This window comes from Oncorhynchus clarkii, chromosome 12 (assembly GCF_045791955.1).
Source record: "Oncorhynchus clarkii lewisi isolate Uvic-CL-2024 chromosome 12, UVic_Ocla_1.0, whole genome shotgun sequence".
NCBI classification, from domain to species: Eukaryota; Metazoa; Chordata; class Actinopteri; order Salmoniformes; family Salmonidae; genus Oncorhynchus; species Oncorhynchus clarkii.
The window spans coordinates 100,979,551-101,006,764 of NC_092158.1; the positions used below are offsets into that span (position 1 = coordinate 100,979,551).

Consider the following 27,214-nt stretch of genomic DNA (forward strand, 5'->3'; position numbering starts at 1 on the left):
CATAGGTCTATAGACCAGGGTGATCTCCTACTGCATTTTAGGTCTATAGACCAGGGTGATCTCTTGCTGCATCATAGGTCTATAGACCAGTGTGATCTCCTACTGTATCATAGGTCTATAGACCAGGGTGATCTCCTACTGTATCATAGGTCTATAGACCAGGGTGATCTCCTACTGTATCATAGGTCTATAAACCAGGGTGATCTACTACTGCATCAAAGGTAGATAGAAGAGGGTGATCTACTACTGTATCATAGGTCTATAGACCAGGGTGATCTCCTACTGTATCATAGGTCTATAGACCAGAGTGATCTCCTACTGTATAATAGGCCTATAGACCAGGGTTATCTCCTACTGTATCATAGGTCTATAGACCAGGGTGATCTCCTACTGCATCATAGGTCTATAGACCAGAGTGATCTCCTACTGTTTAATAGGCCTATAGACCAGGGTGATCTCCTACTGTATCATAGGTCTATAGACCAGGGTGATCTCCTACTGTATCATAGGTCTATAGACCAGGGTGATCTCCTACTGCATCATAGGTCTATAGACCAGTGTGATCTCCTACTGTATCATAGGTCTATAGACCAGGGTGATCTCATACTGTATCATAGGTCTATAGACCAAGGTGATCTCATACTGTATCATAGGTCTATAGACCAGGGTGATCTCCTACTGTATCATAGGTCTATAGACCAGGGTGATATACTACTACATCATAGCACTATAGACCAGGGTGATCTCCTACTGTATCATAGGTTTATAGACCAGGGTGATCTCCTACTGTATCATAGGTCTATAGACCAGGGTGATCTCCTACTGTATCATAGGTCTATAGACCAGGGTGATCTCCTACTGTATCATAGGTCTATAGACCAGGGTGATCTCCTACTGTATCATAGGTCTATAGACCAGGGTGATCTCCTACTGTATCATGGGTCTATAGACCAGGGTGATCTCCTACTGTATCATAGGTCTATAGACCAGGGTGATCTCCTACTGTATCATAGGCCTATTGACTAGGGTGATCTCCTACTGTATCATAGGTCTATGGACCAGGGTGATCTCCTACTCTATCATAGGTCTATAGACCAGGGTGATCTCCTACTGTATCATAGATCTATAGACAAGGGTGATCTCCTACTGTATCATAGGTCTATAGACCAGGGTGATCTCCTACTGTATCATAGGTCTATAGACCAGGGTGATCTCCTACTGTATCATAGGCCTATAGACCAGGCTGATCTCCTACTGCATCATAGGCCTATGGACTAGGGTGATCTCCTACTGTATCATAGGTCTATGGACCAGGGTGATCTCCTACTCTATCATAGGTCTATAGACCAGGGTGATCTCCTACTGTATCATAGATCTATAGACCAGGGTGATCTCCTACTGTATCATAGGTCTATAGACCAGGGTGATCTCCTACTGTATCATAGGTCTATAGACCAGGGTGATCTCCTACTGTATCATAGGCCTATAGACCAGGGTGATTTCCTACTGCATCATAGGTCTATAGACCAGAGGGATCTCCTACTGTATAATAGACCTATAGACCAGGGTGATCTCCTACTGTATCATAGGTCTATAGAACAGGGTGATCTACTACTGCATCATAGGTCTATGGACCAGGGTGATCTCCTACTGTATCATAGGCCTATAGACCGGGGTGATCTCCTACTGTATCATAGGTCTATAGGCCAGGGTGATCTCCTACTGTATCATAGGTCTATAGACCAAGGTGATCTCCTACTGTATCATAGGTCTATAGACCAGGGTGATCTCCTACTGCATAATAGGTCTATAGACCAGGGTGATATACTACTACATCATAGCACTATAGACCAGGGTGATCTCCTACTGTATCATAGGTCTATAGACCAAGGTCACATATGTCAGAGTCAAGGCCCGCGGGCCACATCCGGCCCGCAAGAAGGTTTTTTACGGCCCCTGGGATGATCTTGATTTATTATTAGAACCGGCCCGCAGCAAGCCGGCAGCCCGCAGATCTTTTACACGCACCAATACTACATTTCCCACAATGCAAAGGTGACGCACCGAGCAGTAGGCTGCTTCATTTCAATATTTATTGGCACAGCAGTCGTCAGCATCACAGTAAAATTAACTTTCAGATACCCATCAAAAATGGCAAAACGGAAGGTGGATACTGAGAACCGGGGGTTTCAAACAAGGTGGGAGTCGGAGTATATGTTCACGAAGGTAGCTGGAAAACCTGTGTGTCTTCTGTGTGGAGAAAGTGTGGCGGTACTGAAAGAGTATAATCTGAGACGACATTATGAAACGAAACACGCGGACAAAAACAAGAATATGGACATGGAACAAAGGCTACAAAAGGCAGAGGAATTAAAACGAGGCCTCAAATCTCGACAGGCTCTGTTCAAAAAAGCCAAATCACAAGGCCAGGCTGCTGTCAAGGCCAGTTTTATTTTGGCAGAAGAGATCGCTAAATCAGCCCGGCCATTTACGGAGGGGGATTTCATCAAAAACTGCATGATTAAAGTTTGTGACGAAGTTTGCCCAGAAAAAAGGCAACTCTTTTTAAATGTGAGTCTGAGCAGAAACACCATTGCCGAGAGAGTAGACCAGTTGTCCATCAATCTAAAAGAGCAGCTTGTGAAAAAGGGAAAAGATTTTATTGCATATTCCTTGGCTGTGGATGAGAGCACCGACATTTCTGACATTGCCCAGTTGTCAATTTTCATCCGCGGAGTGGACTCCAACCTAAGCGTGACAGAGGAGTTTTTGGCTTTACGTCCTATGCATGGCACAACTACGGGGCATGATTTGTATGAAGAGGTGTCAAGATGTGTAAATGAGATGGAGCTGCCTTGGGAAAAACTTGTGGGTTTGACAACCGACGGAGCACCTGCGATGTGTGGACACAGGAGCGGACTGGTGGCGAAGATACTGGAAAAGATGCAAGAGGAAAACGCGACAGGTGAGCTGACAGCTTATCATTGTATCATACACCAGGAAGCGTTGTGCGGTAAAGCCTTGAAAATGGAGCATGTAATGAGCATCATCACGCGCACAGTTAACTTTATCAGAGCCAAAGGTTTGAATCACCGCCAGTTCAAGGCATTTCTGACGGAGTTAGAAACGGAGCATGGTGATTTGCCTTATCACACAGAGGTGCGATGGCTAAGCCAGGGAAAGGTGCTTCAAAGATGTTTCGAGCTTCGTGAGGAGATTTGTCTGTTCTTGGACAGCAAAGGGAAAGACACAACACAACTCCGAGACGAAATGTTTCTGTGTGAAATGGCTTTTCTGTGTGACATTACGAGTCATCTGAATGCAATAAACTTGCAGCTGCAGGGTCGGGATCGTGTCATCTCTGATATGTACAGTACAGTGAAGGCATTTAAAACCAAACTGACTCTGTGGGAGACGCAGATGCGGAAAGAAAATTTGAGCCACTTTCCCAGCTGCCAGACCATGAAAGAGAAGCTCTCTACCAGTGCGTTCCCGAGCACACAGTTGGCTGATAAAATAGGTATGCTTGCCGCTGACTTTCGACGCCGATTTGCTGACTTTGAAGCACAAAAAAGCAGGTTGGAACTGCTCGGTAACCCATTTGCTGTTGACGTGGAAAGCTCACCACCAAACCTCCAAATGGAGTTGATTGACCTCCAATGCAATGATGCACTGAGGGCAAAATATGCGGCAGTGGGTGCTGCGGAGTTCGCCCGTTTCCTCCCCGGCACAATGCCCCAGCTGCGCATCCAGGCTGCTCAAACGTTGTCTATGTTTGGCAGCACATACCTGTGTGAACAACTGTTTTCTTTGATGAACCTGAACAAAACATCACACAGAAGTCGACTTACTGCTGAACACCTCCACTCAATTCTGAGGATTTCTTCAGCTCAGAGCCTTACCCCGAACATTGATGAACTTGTGGAAAAGATGGGACACCACCAAGTATCACCCTCAACCTCAAACAAGTGAACATTACTGTGCAATCACATATTTAGAGTTTTTACTCAGTTCAAGTTTAAAAGTTAAAATTTAATATTTGTTTTCACTGCATGTTACTTCTCCTTAAACAAAGTGTTGTTTTTGATTAATAGATTTTTGCACTTTATTTTTTTGTATTTCAATCCAATTATATTTTAAAAATATTTCAGTTGAGTGGATGATAGAAAATTGCTATTATTGTTTTTTCTTTGAAGTAAATTTAGCCCACTTTTGCTAAAATAGAAAATATAGTCTACTGATGGTGCCTTGAATACCGGTTTCTTTCATTTAATGTTCATGTTATGGGGATATTTATATAAAGGAAATTTGTCTTTTGTGTCTGTTGAAAATTAAAGATTACTGACAGAGCCATAAGAAAATATTGCTTTATTTATCTGATCATATTGTAATATATTTGTTAGGTTTTCAGTAGGTTCAATTAGGTTCACTAGACTATATGCGTCATTTAAAAATTTTTCAATGAACATTCGAACAGTCCGGCCCTCGTCTTGTAGCTGATTTTTTTATTTGGCCCTCCGTCCATTTGACTTTGACACCCCTGACCAAGGTGATCTCCTACTGTATCATAGGTCTATAGACCAGGGTGATCTCCTACTGCATCATAGGTCTATAGACCAGGGTGATATACTACAGCATCATAGGACTATAGACCAGGGTGATCTACTACTGTATCGTAGGTCTATAGACCAGGGTTATCTCCTACTGTATCATAGGTCTATAGAACAGGGTGATCTCCTACTGTATCATAGGTCTATAGACCAAGGTGATCTCCTACTGTATCATAGGTCTATAGACCAGGGTGATCTCCTACTGCATCATAGGTCTATAGACCAGGGTGATATACTACAGCATCATAGGACTATAGACCAGGGTGATCTACTACTGTATCGTAGGTCTATAGACCAGGGTTATCTCCTACTGTATCATAGGTCTATAGACCAGGGTGATCTCCTACTGTATCATAGGTCTATAGACCAGGGTGATCTCCTACTGTATCATAGGTCTATAGACCAGGGTGATCTCCTACTGTATCATAGGTCTATAGACCAGGGTGATCTCCTACTGTATCATAGGCCTATAGACCAGGGTGATATCCTACTGTATCATAGGTCTATAGACCAGGGTGATCTCCTACTGTATCATAGGTCTATAGACCAGGGTGATCTCCTACTGCATTTTAGGTCTATAGACCAGGGTGATCTCCTGCTGCATCATAGGTCTATAGACCAGTGTGATCTCCTACTGTATCATAGGTCTATAGACCAGGGTGATCTCCTACTGTATCATAGGTCTATAGACCAGGGTGATCTCCTACTGTATCATAGGTCTATAAACCAGGGTGATCTACTACTGCATCAAAGGTATATAGAAGAGGGTGATCTACTACTGTATCATAGGTCTATAGACCAGGGTGATCTCCTACTGTATCATAGGTCTATAGACCAGAGTGATCTCCTACTGTATAATAGGCCTATAGACCAGGGTTATCTCCTACTGTATCATAGGTCTATAGACCAGGGTGATATCCTACTGCATCATAGGTCTATAGACCAGAGTGATCTCCTACTGTTTAATAGGCCTATAGACCAGGGTGATCTCCTACTGTATCATAGGTCTATAGACCAGGGTGATCTCCTACTGTATCATAGGTCTATAGACCAGGGTGATCTCCTACTGCATCATAGGTCTATAGACCAGTGTGATCTCCTACTGTATCATAGGTCTATAGACCAGGGTGATCTCATACTGTATCATAGGTCTATAGACCAAGGTGATCTCATACTGTATCATAGGTCTATAGACCAGGGTGATCTCCTACTGCATAATAGGTCTATAGACCAGGGTGATATACTACTACATCATAGCACTATAGACCAGGGTGATCTCCTACTGTATCATAGGTCTATTGACCAGGGTGATCTCCTACTGTATCATAGGTCTATAGAACAGGGTGATCTCCTACTGTATCATAGGTCTATAGACCAGAGTGATCTCCTACTGTATAATAGGCCTATAGACCAGGGTTATCTCCTACTGTATCATAGGTCTATAGACCAGGGTGATCTCCTACTGTATCATAGGTCTATAGACCAGGGTGATCTCCTACTGTATCATAGGCCTATGGACCAGGGTGATCTCCTACTGTATCATAGGTCTATGGACCCGGGTGATCTCCTACTGTATCATAGGTCTATAGACCAGGGTGATCTGCTAGTGTAGCATAGGTCTATAGACCAGGGTGATCTCCTACTGTATCATAGGTCTATAGACCAGGGTGATCTCCTACTGTATCATAGGTCTATAGACCAGGGTGATCTCCTACTGTATCATAGGTCTATAGACCAGGGTGATCTCATACTGTATCATAGGTCTATGGACCAGGGTGATCTCCTACTGTATAATAGCTCTATAGACCAGGGTGATCTCCTACTGTATAATAGGCCTATAGACCAGGGTGATCTCCTACTGTATTATAGGTCTATAGACCGGGGTGATCTCCTACTGTATAATAGGCCTATAGACCAGGGTGATCTCCTACTGTATAATAGGTCTATAGGCCAGGGTGATCTCCTACTGTATCATAGGTCTATAGACCAGGGTGATCTGCTAGTGTAGCATAAGTCTATAGACCAGGGTGATCTCCTACTGTATCATAGGTCTATAGACCAGGGTGATCTCCAACTGTATCATAGGTCTATAGACCAGGGTGATCTCCTACTGTATCATAGGTTTATAGACCAGGGTGATCTCCTACTGTATCATAGGTCTATAGACCAGGGTGATCTCCTACTGTATCATAGGTCTATAGACCAGGGTGATCTCCTACTGTATCATAGGTCTATAGACCAGGGTGATCTCCTACTGTATCATAGGTCTATAGACCAGGGTGATCTCCTACTGTATCATAGGTCTATAGACCAGGGTGATCTCCTACTGTATCATAGGTCTATAGACCAGGGTGATCTCCTACTGTATCATAGGGCTATTGACTAGGGTGATCTCCTACTGTATCATAGGTCTATGGACCAGGGTGATCTCCTACTCTATCATAGGTCTATAGACCAGGGTGATCTCCTACTGTATCATAGATCTATAGACTAGGGTGATCTCCTACTGTATCATAGGTCTATAGACCAGGGTGATCTCCTACTGTATCATAGGTCTATAGACCAGGGTGATCTCCTACTGTATCATAGGCCTATAGACCAGGCTGATCTCCTACTGCATCATAGGCCTATGGACTAGGGTGATCTCCTACTGTATCATAGGTCTATGGACCAGGGTGATCTCCTACTCTATCATAGGTCTATAGACCAGGGTGATCTCCTACTGTATCATAGATCTATAGACCAGGGTGATCTCCTACTGTATCATAGGTCTATAGACCAGGGTGATCTCCTACTGTATCATAGGTCTATAGACCAGGGTGATCTCCTACTGTATCATAGGCCTATAGACCAGGGTGATTTCCTACTGCATCATAGGTCTATAGACCAGAGGGATCTCCTACTGTATCATAGGTCTATAGACCAGGGTGATCTCCTACTGTATCATAGGCCTATGGACTAGGGTGATCTCCTACTGTATCATAGGTCTATGGACCAGGGTGATCTCCTACTCTATCATAGGTCTATAGACCAGGGTGATCTCCTACTGTATCATAGATCTATAGACCAGGGTGATCTCCTACTGTATCATAGGTCAATAGACCAGGGTGATCTCCTACTGTATCATAGGTCTATAGACCAGGGTGATCTCCTACTGTATCATAGGCCTATAGACCAGGGTGATCTCCTACTGCATGATAGGCCTATGGAATAGGGTGATCTCCTACTGTATCATAGGTCTATGGACCAGGGTGATCTCCTACTCTATCATAGGTCTATAGACCAGGGTGATCTCCTACTGTATCATATATCTATAGACCAGGATGATCTCCTACTGTATCATAGGTCTATAGACCAGGGTGATCTCCTACTGTATCATAGGTCTATAGACCAGGGTGAACTCCCACTGCATCATATGTCTATAGACCAGGGTGATCTCCTACTGTATCATAGGTCTATAGACCAGGGTGATCTCCTACTGTATCATAGGCCTATTGACTAGGGTGATCTCCTACTGTATCATAGGTCTATGGACCAGGGTGATCTCCTACTCTATCATAGGTCTATAGACCAGGGTGATCTCCTACTGTATCATAGATCTATAGACTAGGGTGATCTCCTACTGTATCATAGGTCTATAGACCAGGGTGATCTCCTACTGTATCATAGGTCTATAGACCAGGGTGATCTCCTACTGTATCATAGGCCTATAGACCAGGCTGATCTCCTACTGCATCATAGGCCTATGGACTAGGGTGATCTCCTACTGTATCATAGGTCTATGGACCAGGGTGATCTCCTACTGTATCATAGGTCTATAGACCAGGGTGATCTCCTACTGTATCATAGGTCTATAGACCAGGGTGATCTCCTACTGTATCATAGGCCTATAGACCAGGGTGATTTCCTACTGCATCATAGGTCTATAGACCAGAGGGATCTCCTACTGTATCATAGGTCTATAGACCAGGGTGATCTCCTACTGTATCATAGGCCTATGGACTAGGGTGATCTCCTACTGTATCATAGGTCTATGGACCAGGGTGATCTCCTACTCTATCATAGGTCTATAGACCAGGGTGATCTCCTACTGTATCATAGATCTATAGACCAGGGTGATCTCCTACTGTATCATAGGTCAATAGACCAGGGTGATCTCCTACTGTATCATAGGTCTATAGACCAGGGTGACCTCCTACTGTATCATAGGCCTATAGACCAGGGTGATCTCCTACTGCATGATAGGCCTATGGAATAGGGTGATCTCCTACTGTATCATAGGTCTATGGACCAGGGTGATCTCCTACTCTATCATAGGTCTATAGACCAGGGTGATCTCCTACTGTATCATATATCTATAGACCAGGATGATCTCCTACTGTATCATAGGTCTATAGACCAGGGTGATCTCCTACTGTATCAATGGTCTATAGACCAGGGTGAACTCCTACTGCATCATATGTCTATAGACCAGGGTGATCTCCTACTGTATCATAGGTCTATGGACCAGGGTGATCTCCTACTGTATCATAGGACTATAGACCAGGGTTATATCCTACTGTATCATAGGTCTATAGGCCAGGGTGATCTCCTACTGTATCATAGGTCTATAGACCAGGGTGATCTCCTACTGTATCATAGGCCTATAGACCAGGGTGATCTCCTACTGCATGATAGGCCTATGGACTAGGGTGATCTCCTACTGTATCATAGGTCTATGGACCAGGGTGATCTCCTACTCTATCATAGGTCTATAGACCAGGGTGATCTCCTACTGTATCATAGATCTATAGACCAGGATGATATCCTACTGTATCATAGGTCTATAGACCAGGGTGATCTCCTACTGTATCATAGGCCTATAGACCAGGGTGATCTCCTACTGCATCATATGTCTATAGACCAGGGTGATCTCCTACTGTATCATAGGTCTATGGACCAGGGTGATCTCCTACTGTATCATAGGTTTATAGACCAGGGTTATATCCTACTGTATCATAGGTATATAGGCCAGGGTGATCTCCTACTGTATCATAGGTCTATAGACCAGGGTGATCTGCTAGTGTAGCATAGGTCTATAGACCAGGGTGATCTCCTACTGTATCATAGGTCTATAGACCAGGGTGATCTCCTACTGTATCATAGGTCTATAGACCAGGGTGATCTCCTACTGTATCATAGGTTTATAGGCCAGGGTGATCTCCTACTGTATCATAAGTCTATAGACCAGGGTGATTTCCTACTGCATCATAGGTCTCTAGATCAGGGTGATCTACTACTGCATCATAGGTCTATAGAAGAGGGTGATCTAGTACTGTATCATAGGTCTATAGACCACGGTGACCTCCTACTGTATCATAGGTCTATAGACCAGGGTGATCTGCTAGTGTAGCATAGGTCTATAGACCAGGGTGATCTCCTAGTGTAGCATAGGCCTATAGACCAGGGTGATCTCCTACTGCATCATATGTCTATAGACCAGGGTGATCTCCTACTGTATCATAGGTCTATGGACCAGGGTGATCTCCTACTGTATCATAGGTCTATAGACCAGGGTTATATCCTACTGTATCATAGGTCTATAGGCCAGGGTGATCTCCTACTGTATCATAGGTCTATAGACCAGGGTGATCTGCTAGTGTAGCATAGGTCTATAGACCAGGGTGATCTCCTACTGTATCACAGGTCTATAGACCAGGGTGATCTCCTACTGTATCTATAGGTTTATAGGCCAGGGTGATCTCCTACTGTATCATAGGTCTATAGACCAGGGTGATCTCCTACTGTATCATAGGTTTATAGGCCAGGGTGATCTCCTACTGTATCATAAGTCTATAGACCAGGGTGATCTCCTACTGCATCATAGGTCTCTAGATCAGGGTGATCTACTACTGCATCATAGGTCTATAGAAGAGGGTGATCTACTACTGTATCATAGGTCTATAGACCACGGTGATCTCCTACTGCATTTTAGGTCTATAGACCAGGGTGATCTCCTACTGCATCATAGGTCTATAGACCAGGGTGATATCCTACTGTATCATAGGTCTATAGACCAGGGTGATCTCATACTGTATCATAGGTCTATAGACAAGGGTGATCTCCTACTGTATCATAGGTCCATAGACCAGGGTGATCTCCTACTTTATCATAGGTCTATAGACCAGAGTGATCTCCTACTGTATAATAGGCCTATAGACCAGGGTGATCTCCTACTGTATCATAGGTCTATGGACCAGGGTGATCTCCTACTGTATAATAGGCCTATTGACCAGGCTGATCTCCTAATATATAATAGGCCTATAGACCAGGGTGATCTCCTACTGTATTATAGGTCTATAGACCAGGGTGATCTCCTACTGTATCATAGGTCAATAGACCAGGGTGATCTCCTACTGTATCATAGGCCTATAGACCAGGGTGATCTCCTACTGCATGATAGGCCTATGGACTAGGGTGATCTCCTACTGTATCATAGGTCTATGGACCAGGGTGATCTCCTACTCTATCATAGGTCTATAGACCAGGGTTATCTCCTACTGTATCATAGATCTATAGACCAGGATGATCTCCTACTGTACCATAGGTCTATAGACCAAGGTGATCTCATACTGTATCATAGGTCTATAGACCAGGGTGATCTCCTACTGCATAATAGGTCTATAGACCAGGGTGATATACTACTACATCATAGCACTATAGACCAGGGTGATCTCCTACTGTATCATAGGTCTATTGACCAGGGTGATCTCCTACTGTATCATAGGTCTATAGAACAGGGTGATCTCCTACTGTATCATAGGTCTATAGACCAGAGTGATCTCCTACTGTATAATAGGCCTATAGACCAGGGTTATCTCCTACTGTATCATAGGTCTATAGACCAGGGTGATCTCCTACTGTATCATAGGTCTATAGACCAGGGTGATCTCCTACTGTATCATAGGCCTATGGACCAGGGTGATCTCCTACTGTATCATAGGTCTATGGACCCGGGTGATCTCCTACTGTATCATAGGTCTATAGACCAGGGTGATCTGCTAGTGTAGCATAGGTCTATAGACCAGGGTGATCTCCTACTGTATCATAGGTCTATAGACCAGGGTGATCTCCTACTGTATCATAGGTCTATAGACCAGGGTGATCTCCTACTGTATCATAGGTCTATAGACCAGGGTGATCTCATACTGTATCATAGGTCTATGGACCAGGGTGATCTCCTACTGTATAATAGCTCTATAGACCAGGGTGATCTCCTACTGTATAATAGGCCTATAGACCAGGGTGATCTCCTACTGTATTATAGGTCTATAGACCGGGGTGATCTCCTACTGTATAATAGGCCTATAGACCAGGGTGATCTCCTACTGTATTATAGGTCTATAGGCCAGGGTGATCTCCTACTGTATCATAGGTCTATAGACCAGGGTGATCTGCTAGTGTAGCATAAGTCTATAGACCAGGGTGATCTCCTACTGTATCATAGGTCTATAGACCAGGGTGATCTCCAACTGTATCATAGGTCTATAGACCAGGGTGATCTCCTACTGTATCATAGGTTTATAGACCAGGGTGATCTCCTACTGTATCATAGGTCTATAGACCAGGGTGATCTCCTACTGTATCATAGGTCTATAGACCAGGGTGATCTCCTACTGTATCATAGGTCTATAGACCAGGGTGATCTCCTACTGTATCATAGGTCTATAGACCAGGGTGATCTCCTACTCTATCATAGGTCTATAGACCAGGGTGATCTCCAACTGTATCATAGGTCTATAGACCAGGGTGATCTCCTACTGTATCATAGGGCTATTGACTAGGGTGATCTCCTACTGTATCATAGGTCTATGGACCAGGGTGATCTCCTACTCTATCATAGGTCTATAGACCAGGGTGATCTCCTACTGTATCATAGATCTATAGACTAGGGTGATCTCCTACTGTATCATAGGTCTATAGACCAGGGTGATCTCCTACTGTATCATAGGTCTATAGACCAGGGTGATCTCCTACTGTATCATAGGCCTATAGACCAGGCTGATCTCCTACTGCATCATAGGCCTATGGACTAGGGTGATCTCCTACTGTATCATAGGTCTATGGACCAGGGTGATCTCCTACTCTATCATAGGTCTATAGACCAGGGTGATCTCCTACTGTATCATAGGTCTATAGACCAGGGTGATCTCCTACTGTATCATAGGCCTATAGACCAGGGTGATTTCCTACTGCATCATAGGTCTATAGACCAGAGGGATCTCCTACTGTATCATAGGTCTATAGACCAGGGTGATCTCCTACTGTATCATAGGCCTATGGACTAGGGTGATCTCCTACTCTATCATAGGTCTATAGACCAGGGTGATCTCCTACTGTATCATAGATCTATAGACTAGGGTGATCTCCTACTGTATCATAGGTCTATAGACCAGGGTGATCTCCTACTGTATCATAGGTCTATAGACCAGGGTGATCTCCTACTGTATCATAGGCCTATAGACCAGGCTGATCTCCTACTGCATCATAGGCCTATGGACTAGGGTGATCTCCTACTGTATCATAGGTCTATGGACCAGGGTGATCTCCTACTCTATCATAGGTCTATAGACCAGGGTGATCTCCTACTGTATCATAGGTCTATAGACCAGGGTGATCTCCTACTGTATCATAGGCCTATAGACCAGGGTGATCTCCTACTGCATGATAGGCCTATGGAATAGGGTGATCTCCTACTGTATCATAGGTCTATGGACCAGGGTGATCTCCTACTCTATCATAGGTCTATAGACCAGGGTGATCTCCTACTGTATCATATATCTATAGACCAGGATGATCTCCTACTGTATCATAGGTCTATAGACCAGGGTGATCTCCTACTGTATCATAGGTCTATAGACCAGGGTGAACTCCTACTGCATCATATGTCTATAGACCAGGGTGATCTCCTACTGTATCATAGGTCTATAGACCAGGGTGATCTCCTACTGTATCATAGGTCTATTGACTAGGGTGATCTCCTACTGTATCATAGGTCTATGGACCAGGGTGATCTCCTACTCTATCATAGGTCTATAGACCAGGGTGATCTCCTACTGTATCATAGATCTATAGACTAGGGTGATCTCCTACTGTATCATAGGTCTATAGACCAGGGTGATCTCCTACTCTATCATAGGTCTATAGACCAGGGTTATCTCCTACTGTATCATAGATCTATAGACCAGGATGATCTCCTACTGTATCATAGGTCTATAGACCAAGGTGATCTCATACTGTATCATAGGTCTATAGACCAGGGTGATCTCCTACTGCATAATAGGTCTATAGACCAGGGTGATATACTACTACATCATAGCACTATAGACCAGGGTGATCTCCTACTGTATCATAGGTCTATTGACCAGGGTGATCTCCTACTGTATCATAGGTCTATAGAACAGGGTGATCTCCTACTGTATCATAGGTCTATAGACCAGAGTGATCTCCTACTGTATAATAGGCCTATAGACCAGGGTTATCTCCTACTGTATCATAGGTCTATAGACCAGGGTGATCTCCTACTGTATCATAGGTCTATAGACCAGGGTGATCTCCTACTGTATCATAGGCCTATGGACCAGGGTGATCTCCTACTGTATCATAGGTCTATGGACCCGGGTGATCTCCTACTGTATCATAGGTCTATAGACCAGGGTGATCTGCTAGTGTAGCATAGGTCTATAGACCAGGGTGATCTCCTACTGTATCATAGGTCTATAGACCAGGGTGATCTCCTACTGTATCATAGGTCTATAGACCAGGGTGATCTCCTACTGTATCATAGGTCTATAGACCAGGGTGATCTCATACTGTATCATAGGTCTATGGACCAGGGTGATCTCCTACTGTATAATAGCTCTATAGACCAGGGTGATCTCCTACTGTATAATAGGCCTATAGACCAGGGTGATCTCCTACTGTATTATAGGTCTATAGACCGGGGTGATCTCCTACTGTATAATAGGCCTATAGACCAGGGTGATCTCCTACTGTATTATAGGTCTATAGGCCAGGGTGATCTCCTACTGTATCATAGGTCTATAGACCAGGGTGATCTGCTAGTGTAGCATAAGTCTATAGACCAGGGTGATCTCCTACTGTATCATAGGTCTATAGACCAGGGTGATCTCCAACTGTATCATAGGTCTATAGACCAGGGTGATCTCCTACTGTATCATAGGTTTATAGACCAGGGTGATCTCCTACTGTATCATAGGTCTATAGACCAGGGTGATCTCCTACTGTATCATAGGTCTATAGACCAGGGTGATCTCCTACTGTATCATAGGTCTATAGACCAGGGTGATCTCCTACTGTATCATAGGTCTATAGACCAGGGTGATCTCCTACTCTATCATAGGTCTATAGACCAGGGTGATCTCCAACTGTATCATAGGTCTATAGACCAGGGTGATCTCCTACTGTATCATAGGGCTATTGACTAGGGTGATCTCCTACTGTATCATAGGTCTATGGACCAGGGTGATCTCCTACTCTATCATAGGTCTATAGACCAGGGTGATCTCCTACTGTATCATAGATCTATAGACTAGGGTGATCTCCTACTGTATCATAGGTCTATAGACCAGGGTGATCTCCTACTGTATCATAGGTCTATAGACCAGGGTGATCTCCTACTGTATCATAGGCCTATAGACCAGGCTGATCTCCTACTGCATCATAGGCCTATGGACTAGGGTGATCTCCTACTGTATCATAGGTCTATGGACCAGGGTGATCTCCTACTCTATCATAGGTCTATAGACCAGGGTGATCTCCTACTGTATCATAGGTCTATAGACCAGGGTGATCTCCTACTGTATCATAGGCCTATAGACCAGGGTGATTTCCTACTGCATCATAGGTCTATAGACCAGAGGGATCTCCTACTGTATCATAGGTCTATAGACCAGGGTGATCTCCTACTGTATCATAGGCCTATGGACTAGGGTGATCTCCTACTCTATCATAGGTCTATAGACCAGGGTGATCTCCTACTGTATCATAGATCTATAGACTAGGGTGATCTCCTACTGTATCATAGGTCTATAGACCAGGGTGATCTCCTACTGTATCATAGGTCTATAGACCAGGGTGATCTCCTACTGTATCATAGGCCTATAGACCAGGCTGATCTCCTACTGCATCATAGGCCTATGGACTAGGGTGATCTCCTACTGTATCATAGGTCTATGGACCAGGGTGATCTCCTACTCTATCATAGGTCTATAGACCAGGGTGATCTCCTACTGTATCATAGGTCTATAGACCAGGGTGATCTCCTACTGTATCATAGGCCTATAGACCAGGGTGATCTCCTACTGCATGATAGGCCTATGGAATAGGGTGATCTCCTACTGTATCATAGGTCTATGGACCAGGGTGATCTCCTACTCTATCATAGGTCTATAGACCAGGGTGATCTCCTACTGTATCATATATCTATAGACCAGGATGATCTCCTACTGTATCATAGGTCTATAGACCAGGGTGATCTCCTACTGTATCATAGGTCTATAGACCAGGGTGAACTCCTACTGCATCATATGTCTATAGACCAGGGTGATCTCCTACTGTATCATAGGTCTATAGACCAGGGTGATCTCCTACTGTATCATAGGCCTATTGACTAGGGTGATCTCCTACTGTATCATAGGTCTATGGACCAGGGTGATCTCCTACTCTATCATAGGTCTATAGACCAGGGTGATCTCCTATTGTATCATAGATCTATAGACTAGGGTGATCTCCTACTGTATCATAGGTCTATAGACCAGGGTGATCTCCTACTGTATCATAGGTCTATAGACCAGGGTGATCTCCTACTGTATCATAGGCCTATAGACCAGGCTGATCTCCTACTGCATCATAGGCCTATGGACTAGGGTGATCTCCTACTGTATCATAGGTCTATGGACCAGGGTGATCTCCTACTGTATCATAGGTCTATAGACCAGGGTGATCTCCTACTGTATCATAGGTCTATAGACCAGGGTGATCTCCTACTGTATCATAGGCCTATAGACCAGGGTGATTTCCTACTGCATCATAGGTCTATAGACCAGAGGGATCTCCTACTGTATCATAGGTCTATAGACCAGGGTGATCTCCTACTGTATCATAGGTCTATTGACCAGGGTGATCTCCTACTGTATCATAGGTCTATAGAACAGGGTGATCTCCTACTGTATCATAGGTCTATAGACCAGTGTGATGTCCTACTGTATAATAGGCCTATAGACCAGGGTTATCTCCTACTGTATCATAGGTCTATAGACCAGGGTGATCTCCTACTGTATCATAGGTCTATAGACCAGGGTGATCTCCTACTGTATCATAGGCCTATGGACCAGGGTGATCTCCTACTGTATCATAGGTCTATGGACCCGGGTGATCTCCTACTGTATCATAGGTCTATAGACCAGGGTGATCTGCTAGTGTAGCATAGGTCTATAGACCAGGGTGATCTCCTACTGTATCATAGGTCTATAGACCAGGGTGATCTCCTACTGTATCATAGGTCTATAGACCAGGGTGATCTCCTACTGTATCATAGGTCTATAGACCAGGGTGATCTCATACTGTATCATAGGTCTATGGACCAGGGTGATCTCCTACTGTATAATAGCTCTATAGACCAGGGTGATCTCCTACTGTATAATAGGCCTATAGACCAGGGTGATCTCCTACTGTATTATAGGTCTATAGACCGGGGTGATCTCCTACTGTATAATAGGCCTATAGACCAGGGTGATCTCCTACTGTATTATAGGTCTATAGGCCAGGGTGATCTCCTACTGTATCATAGGTCTATAGACCAGGGTGATCTGCTAGTGTAGCATAAGTCTATAGACCAGGGTGATCTCCTACTGTATCATAGGTCTATAGACCAGGGTGATCTCCAACTGTATCATAGGTCTATAGACCAGGGTGATCTCCTACTGTATCATAGGTTTATAGACCAGGGTGATCTCCTACTGTATCATAGGTCTATAGACCAGGGTGATCTCCTACTGTATCATAGGTCTATAGACCAGGGTGATCTCCTACTGTATCATAGGTCTATAGACCAGGGTGATCTCCTACTGTATCATAGGTCTATAGACCAGGGTGATCTCCTACTCTATCATAGGTCTATAGACCAGGGTGATCTCCAACTGTATCATAGGTCTATAGACCAGGGTGATCTCCTACTGTATCATAGGGCTATTGACTAGGGTGATCTCCTACTGTATCATAGGTCTATGGACCAGGGTGATCTCCTACTCTATCATAGGTCTATAGACCAGGGTGATCTCCTACTGTATCATAGATCTATAGACTAGGGTGATCTCCTACTGTATCATAGGTCTATAGACCAGGGTGATCTCCTACTGTATCATAGGTCTATAGACCAGGGTGATCTCCTACTGTATCATAGGCCTATAGACCAGGCTGATCTCCTACTGCATCATAGGCCTATGGACTAGGGTGATCTCCTACTGTATCATAGGTCTATGGACCAGGGTGATCTCCTACTCTATCATAGGTCTATAGACCAGGGTGATCTCCTACTGTATCATAGGTCTATAGACCAGGGTGATCTCCTACTGTATCATAGGCCTATAGACCAGGGTGATTTCCTACTGCATCATAGGTCTATAGACCAGAGGGATCTCCTACTGTATCATAGGTCTATAGACCAGGGTGATCTCCTACTGTATCATAGGCCTATGGACTAGGGTGATCTCCTACTCTATCATAGGTCTATAGACCAGGGTGATCTCCTACTGTATCATAGATCTATAGACTAGGGTGATCTCCTACTGTATCATAGGTCTATAGACCAGGGTGATCTCCTACTGTATCATAGGTCTATAGACCAGGGTGATCTCCTACTGTATCATAGGCCTATAGACCAGGCTGATCTCCTACTGCATCATAGGCCTATGGACTAGGGTGATCTCCTACTGTATCATAGGTCTATGGACCAGGGTGATCTCCTACTCTATCATAGGTCTATAGACCAGGGTGATCTCCTACTGTATCATAGGTCTATAGACCAGGGTGATCTCCTACTGTATCATAGGCCTATAGACCAGGGTGATCTCCTACTGCATGATAGGCCTATGGAATAGGGTGATCTCCTACTGTATCATAGGTCTATGGACCAGGGTGATCTCCTACTCTATCATAGGTCTATAGACCAGGGTGATCTCCTACTGTATCATATATCTATAGACCAGGATGATCTCCTACTGTATCATAGGTCTATAGACCAGGGTGATCTCCTACTGTATCATAGGTCTATAGACCAGGGTGAACTCCTACTGCATCATATGTCTATAGACCAGGGTGATCTCCTACTGTATCATAGGTCTATAGACCAGGGTGATCTCCTACTGTATCATAGGCCTATTGACTAGGGTGATCTCCTACTGTATCATAGGTCTATGGACCAGGGTGATCTCCTACTCTATCATAGGTCTATAGACCAGGGTGATCTCCTACTGTATCATAGATCTATAGACTAGGGTGATCTCCTACTGTATCATAGGTCTATAGACCAGGGTGATCTCCTACTGTATCATAGGTCTATAGACCAGGGTGATCTCCTACTGTATCATAGGCCTATAGACCAGGCTGATCTCCTACTGCATCATAGGCCTATGGACTAGGGTGATCTCCTACTGTATCATAGGTCTATGGACCAGGGTGATCTCCTACTGTATCATAGGTCTATAGACCAGGGTGATCTCCTACTGTATCATAGGTCTATAGACCAGGGTGATCTCCTACTGTATCATAGGCCTATAGACCAGGGTGATTTCCTACTGCATCATAGGTCTATAGACCAGAGGGATCTCCTACTGTATCATAGGTCTATAGACCAGGGTGATCTCCTACTGTATCATAGGCCTATGGACTAGGGTGATCTCCTACTGTATCATAGGTCTATGGACCAGGGTGATCTCCTACTCTATCATAGGTCTATAGACCAGGGTGATCTCCTACTGTATCATAGATCTATAGACCAGGGTGATCTCCTACTGTATCATAGGTCAATAGACCAGGGTGATCTCCTACTGTATCATAGGTCTATAGACCAGGGTGACCTCCTACTGTATCATAGGCCTATAGACCAGGGTGATCTCCTACTGCATGATAGGCCTATGGAATAGGGTGATCTCCTACTGTATCATAGGTCTATGGACCAGGGTGATCTCCTACTCTATCATAGGTCTATAGACCAGGGTGATCTCCTACTGTATCATATATCTATAGACCAGGATGATCTCCTACTGTATCATAGGTCTATAGACCAGGGTGATCTCCTACTGTATCAATGGTCTATAGACCAGGGTGAACTCCTACTGCATCATATGTCTATAGACCAGGGTGATCTCCTACTGTATCATAGGTCTATGGACCAGGGTGATCTCCTACTGTATCATAGGTCTATAGACCAGGGTTATATCCTACTGTATCATAGGTCTATAGGCCAGGGTGATCTCCTACTGTATCATAGGTCTATAGACCAGGGTGATCTCCTACTGTATCATAGGCCTATAGACCAGGGTGATCTCCTACTGTATCATAGGTCTATAGACCAGGGTGATCTCCTACTGTATCATAGGCCTATAGACCAGGGTGATCTCCTACTGCATCATATGTCTATAGACCAGGGTGATCTCCTACTGTATCATCGGTCTATGGACCAGGGTGATCTCCTACTGTATCATAGGTTTATAGACCAGGGTTATATCCTACTGTATCATAGGTCTATAGGCCAGGGTGATCTCCTACTGTATCATAGGTCTATAGACCAGGGTGATCTGCTAGTGTAGCATAGGTCTATAGACCAGGGTGATCTCCTACTGTATCATAGGTCTATAGACCAGGGTGATCTCCTACTGTATCATAGGTCTATAGACCAGGGTGATCTCCTACTGTATCATAGGTTTATAGGCCAGGGTGATCTCCTACTGTATCATAAGTCTATAGACCAGGGTGATTTCCTACTGCATCATAGGTCTCTAGATCAGGGTGATCTACTACTGCATCATAGGTCTATAGAAGAGGGTGATCTAGTACTGTATCATAGGTCTATAGACCACGGTGATCTCCTACTGTATCATAGGTCTATAGACCAGGGTGATCTGCTAGTGTAGCATAGGTCTATAGACCAGGGTGATCTCCTAGTGTAGCATAGGCCTATAGACCAGGGTGATCTCCTACTGCATCATATGTCTATAGACCAGGGTGATCTCCTACTGTATCATAGGTCTATGGACCAGGGTGATCTCCTACTGTATCATAGGTCTATAGACCAGGGTTATATCCTACTGTATCATAGGTCTATAGGCCAGGGTGATCTCCTACTGTATCATAGGTCTATAGACCAGGGTGATCTGCTAGTGTAGCATAGGTCTATAGACCAGGGTGATCTCCTACTGTATCACAGGTCTATAGACCAGGGTGATCTCCTACTGTATCTATAGGTTTATAGGCCAGGGTGATCTCCTACTGTATCATAGGTCTATAGACCAGGGTGATCTCCTACTGTATCATAGGTTTATAGGCCAGGGTGATCTCCTACTGTATCATAAGTCTATAGACCAGGGTGATCTCCTACTGCATCATAGGTCTCTAGATCAGGGTGATCTACTACTGCATCATAGGTCTATAGAAGAGGGTGATCTACTACTGTATCATAGGTCTATAGACCACGGTGATCTCCTACTGCATTTTAGGTCTATAGACCAGGGTGATCTCCTACTGCATCATAGGTCTATAGACCAGGGTGATATCCTACTGTATCATAGGTCTATAGACCAGGGTGATCTCATACTGTATCATAGGTCTATAGACAAGGGTGATCTCCTACTGTATCATAGGTCCATAGACCAGGGTGATCTCCTACTTTATCATAGGTCTATAGACCAGAGTGATCTCCTACTGTATAATAGGCCTATAGACCAGGGTGATCTCCTACTGTATCATAGGTCTATGGACCAGGGTGATCTCCTACTGTATAATAGGCCTATTGACCAGGCTGATCTCCTAATATATAATAGGCCTATAGACCAGGGTGATCTCCTACTGTATTATAGGTCTATAGACCAGGGTGATCTCCTACTGTATCATAGGTCAATAGACCAGGGTGATCTCCTACTGTATCATAGGCCTATAGACCAGGGTGATCTCCTACTGCATGATAGGCCTATGGACTAGGGTGATCTCCTACTGTATCATAGGTCTATGGACCAGGGTGATCTCCTACTCTATCATAGGTCTATAGACCAGGGTTATCTCCTACTGTATCATAGATCTATAGACCAGGATGATCTCCTACTGTATCATAGGTCTATAGACCAAGGTGATCTCCTACTGTATCATAGGTCTATAGACCAGGGTGATCTCCTACTGTATCATACATAGGCCTATAGACCAGGGTGATCTCCTACTGCATCATATGTCTATAGACCAGGGTGATCTCCTACTGTATCATAGGTCTATGGACCAGGGTGATCTCCTACTGTATCATAGGTCTATAGACCAGGGTTATATCCTACTGTATCATAGGTCTATAGGCCAGGGTGATCTCCTACTGTATCATAGGTCTATAGACCAGGGTGATCTGCTAGTGTAGCATAGGTCTATAGACCAGGGTGATCTCCTAGTGTAGCATAGGTCTATAGACCAGGGTGATCTCCTACTGTATCATAGGTTTATAGACCAGGGTGATCTCCTACTGTATCATAGGTCTATAGACCAGGGTGATCTCCTACTGTATCATATGTCTATAGCCCAGGGTAATCTCCTACTGTATCCATAGGTTTATAGGCCATGGTGATCTCCTACTGTATCATAGGTCTATAGACCAGGGTGATCTCCTAATGTATCATAGGTTTATAGGCCAGGGTGATCTCCTACTGTATCATAAGTCTATAGACCAGGGTGATCTCCTACTGCATCATAGGTCTCTAGATCAGGGTGATCTACTACTGCATCATAGGTCTATAGAAGAGGGTGATCTACTACTGTATCATAGGTCTATAGACCACGGTGATCTCCTACTGCATTTTAGGTCTATAGACCAGGGTGATCTCCTACTGCATCATAGGTCTATAGACCAGGGTGATATCCTACTGTATCATAGGTCTATAGACCAGGGTGATCTCCTACTGTATCATAGGTCTATAGACCAGGGTGATCTCCTACTGTATCATAGGTCTATAGACCAGAGTGATCTCCTACTGTATAATAGGCCTATTGACCAGGGTGATCTCCTACTGTATCATAGGTCTATGGACCAGGGTGATCTCCTACTGTATAATAGGCCTATTGACCAGGCTGATCTCCTAATGTATAATAGGCCTATAGACCAGGGTGATCTCCTACTGTATTATAGGTCTATAGACCAGGGTGATCTCCTACTGTATCATAGGTCTATAGGCCAGGGTGATCTCCTACTGTATCATAGGTCTATAGACCAGGGTGTTCTCCTACTGTATCATAGGTCAATAGACCAGGGTGATCTCCTACTGTATCATAGGTCTATAGACCAGGGTGATCTCCTACTGTATCATAGGCCTATAGACCAGGGTGATCTCCTACTGCATGATAGGCCTATGGACTAGGGTGATCTCCTACTGTATCATAGGTCTATGGACCAGGGTGATCTCCTACTCTATCATAGGTCTATAGACCAGGGTGATCTCCTACTGTATCATAGATCTATAGACCAGGATGATCTCCTACTGTATCATAGGTCTATAGACCAGGGTGATCTCCTACTGTATCATAGGTCTATAGACCAGGGTGATCTCCTACTGTATCATAGGTCTATAGACCAGGGTGATCTCCTACTGTATCATACATAGGCCTATAGACCAGGGTGATCTCCTACTGCATCATATGTCTATAGACCAGGGTGATCTCCTACTGTATCATAGGTCTATGGACCAGGGTGATCTCCTACTGTATCATAGGTCTATAGACCAGGGTTATATCCTACTGTGTCATAGGTCTATAGGCCAGGGTGATCTCCTACTGTATCATAGGTCTATAGACCAGGGTGATCTCCTACTGTATCATAGGTCTATAGACCAGGGTGATCTCCTACTGTATCATAGGTTTATAGACCAGGGTGATATCCTACTGTATCATAGGTCTATAGACCAGGGTGATCTCCTACTGTATCATATGTCTATAGCCCAGGGTAATCTCCTACTGTATCCATAGGTTTATAGGCCAGGGTGATCTCCTACTGTATCATAGGTCTATAGACCAGGGTGATCTCCTACTGTATCATAGGTTTATAGGCCAGGGTGATCTCCTACTGTATCATAAGTCTATAGACCAGGGTGATCTCCTACTGCATCATAGGTCTATAGAAGAGGGTGATCTACTACTGTATCATAGGTCTATAGACCACGGTGATCTCCTACTGCATTTTAGGTCTATAGACCAGGGTGATCTCCTACTGCATCATAGGTCTATAGACCAGGGTGATATCCTACTGTATCATAGGTCTATAGACCAGAGTGATCTCCTACTGTATAATAGGCCTATAGACCAGGGTGATCTCCTACTGTATCATAGGTCTATGGACCAGGGTGATCTCCTACTGTATAATAGGCCTATTGACCAGGCTGATCTCCTAATGTATAATAGGCCTATAGACCAGGGTGATCTCCTACTGTATTATAGGTCTATAGACCAGGGTGATCTCCTACTGTATCATAGGTCTATAGGCCAGGGTGATCTCCTACTGTATCATAGGTCTATAGACCAGGGTGTTCTCCTACTGCATCATAGGTCTATAGACCAGGGTTATCTACTACTGCATCATAGGACTATAGACCAGGGTGATCTACTACTGTATCATAGGTCTATAGACCAGGGTGATCTACTACTGCATCATAGGTCTATAGACCAGGGTGATCTCCTACTGTATCATAGGTCTATTGACCAGGGTGATCTCCTACTGTATCATAGGTCTATAGAACAGGGTGATCTACTACTGCATCATAGGTCTATGGACCAGGGTGATCTCCTACTCTATCATAGGTCTATAGACCAGGGTGATCTCCTACTGTATCATAGGTTTATAGGCCAGGGTGATCTCCTACTGTATCATAGGTCTATAGACCAGGGTGATCTCCTACTGTATCATAGGTCTATAGACCAGAGTGATCTCCTACAGTATAATAGGCCAATAGACCAGGGTGATCTCCTACTGTATCATAGGTCTATGGACCAGGGTGATCTCCTACTCTATAATAGGCCTATAGACCAGGGTGATCTCCTACTGTATAATAGGCATATAGACCAGGGTGATCTCCTACTGTTTAATAGGCCTATAGACCATGGTGATCTCCTACTGTATCATAGGTCTATAGACCAGGGTGATCTCCTACTGCATCATAGGTCTATAGACCAGAGTGATCTCCTACTGTTTAATAGGCCTATAGACCAGGGTGATCTCCTACTGTATCATAGGTCTATAGACCAGGGTGATCTCCTACTGTATCATAGGCCTATGGACTAGGGTGATCTCCTACTGTTTAATAGGCCTATGGACCAGGGTGATCTCCTACTGTATAATAGGCCAATAGGCCAGGGTGATCTCCTACTGTATCATAGGTCTATAGACCAGGGTGATCTACTACTGTATCATAGGTCTATAGACCAGGGTGATCTCCTACTGTATCATAGGTTCTATAGACCAGGGTGACTCCTACTGCATTTTAGGTCTATAGACCAGGGCATCTCCTACTGTATCATAGGTCTATAGACCAGGGTGATCTCCTACTGCATCATAGGTCTATAGACCAGTGTGATCTCCTACTGTATCATAGGTCTATAGACCAGGGTGATCTCATAATGTATCATAGGTCTATAGACCAGGGTGATCTACTACTGCATCAAAGGTCTATAGAAGAGGGTGATCTACTACTGTATCATAGGTCTATACACCAGGGTTATCTCCTACTGTATCATAGGTCTATAGACCAGGGTGATCTCCTACTGCATCATAGGTCTACAGACGAGAGTGATCTCCTACTGTTTAATAGGCCTATAGACCAGGGTGATCTCCTACTGTATCATAGGTCTATAGACCAGGGTGATCTCCTACTGTATCATAGGCCTATTGACTAGGGTGATCTCCTACTGTATCATAGGTCTATGGACCAGGGTGATCTCCTACTCTATCATAGGTCTATAGACCAGGGTGATCTAGTACTGTATCATAGGTCTATAGACCAGGGTGATCTCCTACTGTATCATAGGCCTATAGACCAGGGTGATCTCCTACTGTATCATAGATCTATAGACCAGGGTGATCTCCTACTGTATCATAGGTCTATGGACCAGGGTGATCTCCTACTCTATCATAGGTCTATAGACCAGGGTGATCTCCTACTGTATCATAGATCTATAGACCAGGGTGATCTCCTACTGTATCATGGGTCTATAGACCAGGGTGATCTCCTACTGTATCATAGGTCTATAGACCAGGGTGATCTCCTACTGTATCATAGGCCTATAGACCAGGGTGATCTCCTACTGCATCATAGGCCTATGGACCAGGGTGATCTCCTACTGTATCATAGGTCTATGGACCAGGGTGATCTCCTACTCTATCATAGGTATATAGACCAGGGTGATCTCCTACTGTATCATAGATCTATAGACCAGGATGATCTCCTACTGTATCATAGTTCTATAGACCAGGGTGATCTCCTACTGTATCATAGGTCTATAGACCAGGGTGATCTCCTACTGTATCATAGGCCTATAGACCAGGGTGATCTCCTACTGCAACATAGGTCTATAGACCAGAGTGATCTCCTACTGTATAATAGGTCTATGGACCAGGGTGATCTCCTACTGTATCATAGGTCTATAGACCAGGGTGATCTCCTACTGCATCATAGGTCTATAGACTAGGGTGATCTCCTACTGCATCATAGGTCTATAGACCAGAGTGATCTCCTACTGTATCATAGGCCTATGGACCAGGGTGATATCCTACTGTATCATAGGTCTATGGACCAGGGTGATCTCCTACTGTATCATAGGTCTATAGACCAGGGTTATCTGCTAGTGTAGCATAGGTCTATAGACCAGGGTGATCTCCTACTGTATCATAGGTCTATAGACCAGGGTGATCTCCTACTGTATCATAGGTCTATAGACGAGGGTGATCTCCTACTGTATCATATGTCTATAGACCAGAGTGATCTCCTACTGTATCATAGGTCTATAGACCAGGGTGATCTCCTACTGCATCATAGGTCTATAGACCAGGGTGATCTCCTACTGCATCATAGGTCTATAGACCAGAGTGATCTCCTACTGTTTAATAGGCCTATAGACCAGGGTGATCTCCTACTGTATCATAGGTCTATAGACCAGGGTAATCTACTACTTTATCATAGGCCTATGGACTAGGGTGAGCTCCTACTGTATCATAGGTCTATGGACCAGGGTGATCTCCTACTCTATCATAGGTCTATAGACCAGGGTGATCTCCTACTGTATCATAGGTCTATAGACCAGAGTGATCTCCT

General features: G+C 44.3%; 1 protein-coding gene across 1 annotated transcript in view; it reads left to right on the forward strand.

Annotated features, from left to right (window-relative positions):
- Positions 1-27,214, forward strand: part of LOC139421752 (NLR family CARD domain-containing protein 3-like) — a 1,082,035-nt gene that overhangs the window by 246,121 nt on the left and 808,700 nt on the right. The gene's annotated exons all lie outside the window — the stretch shown is intronic.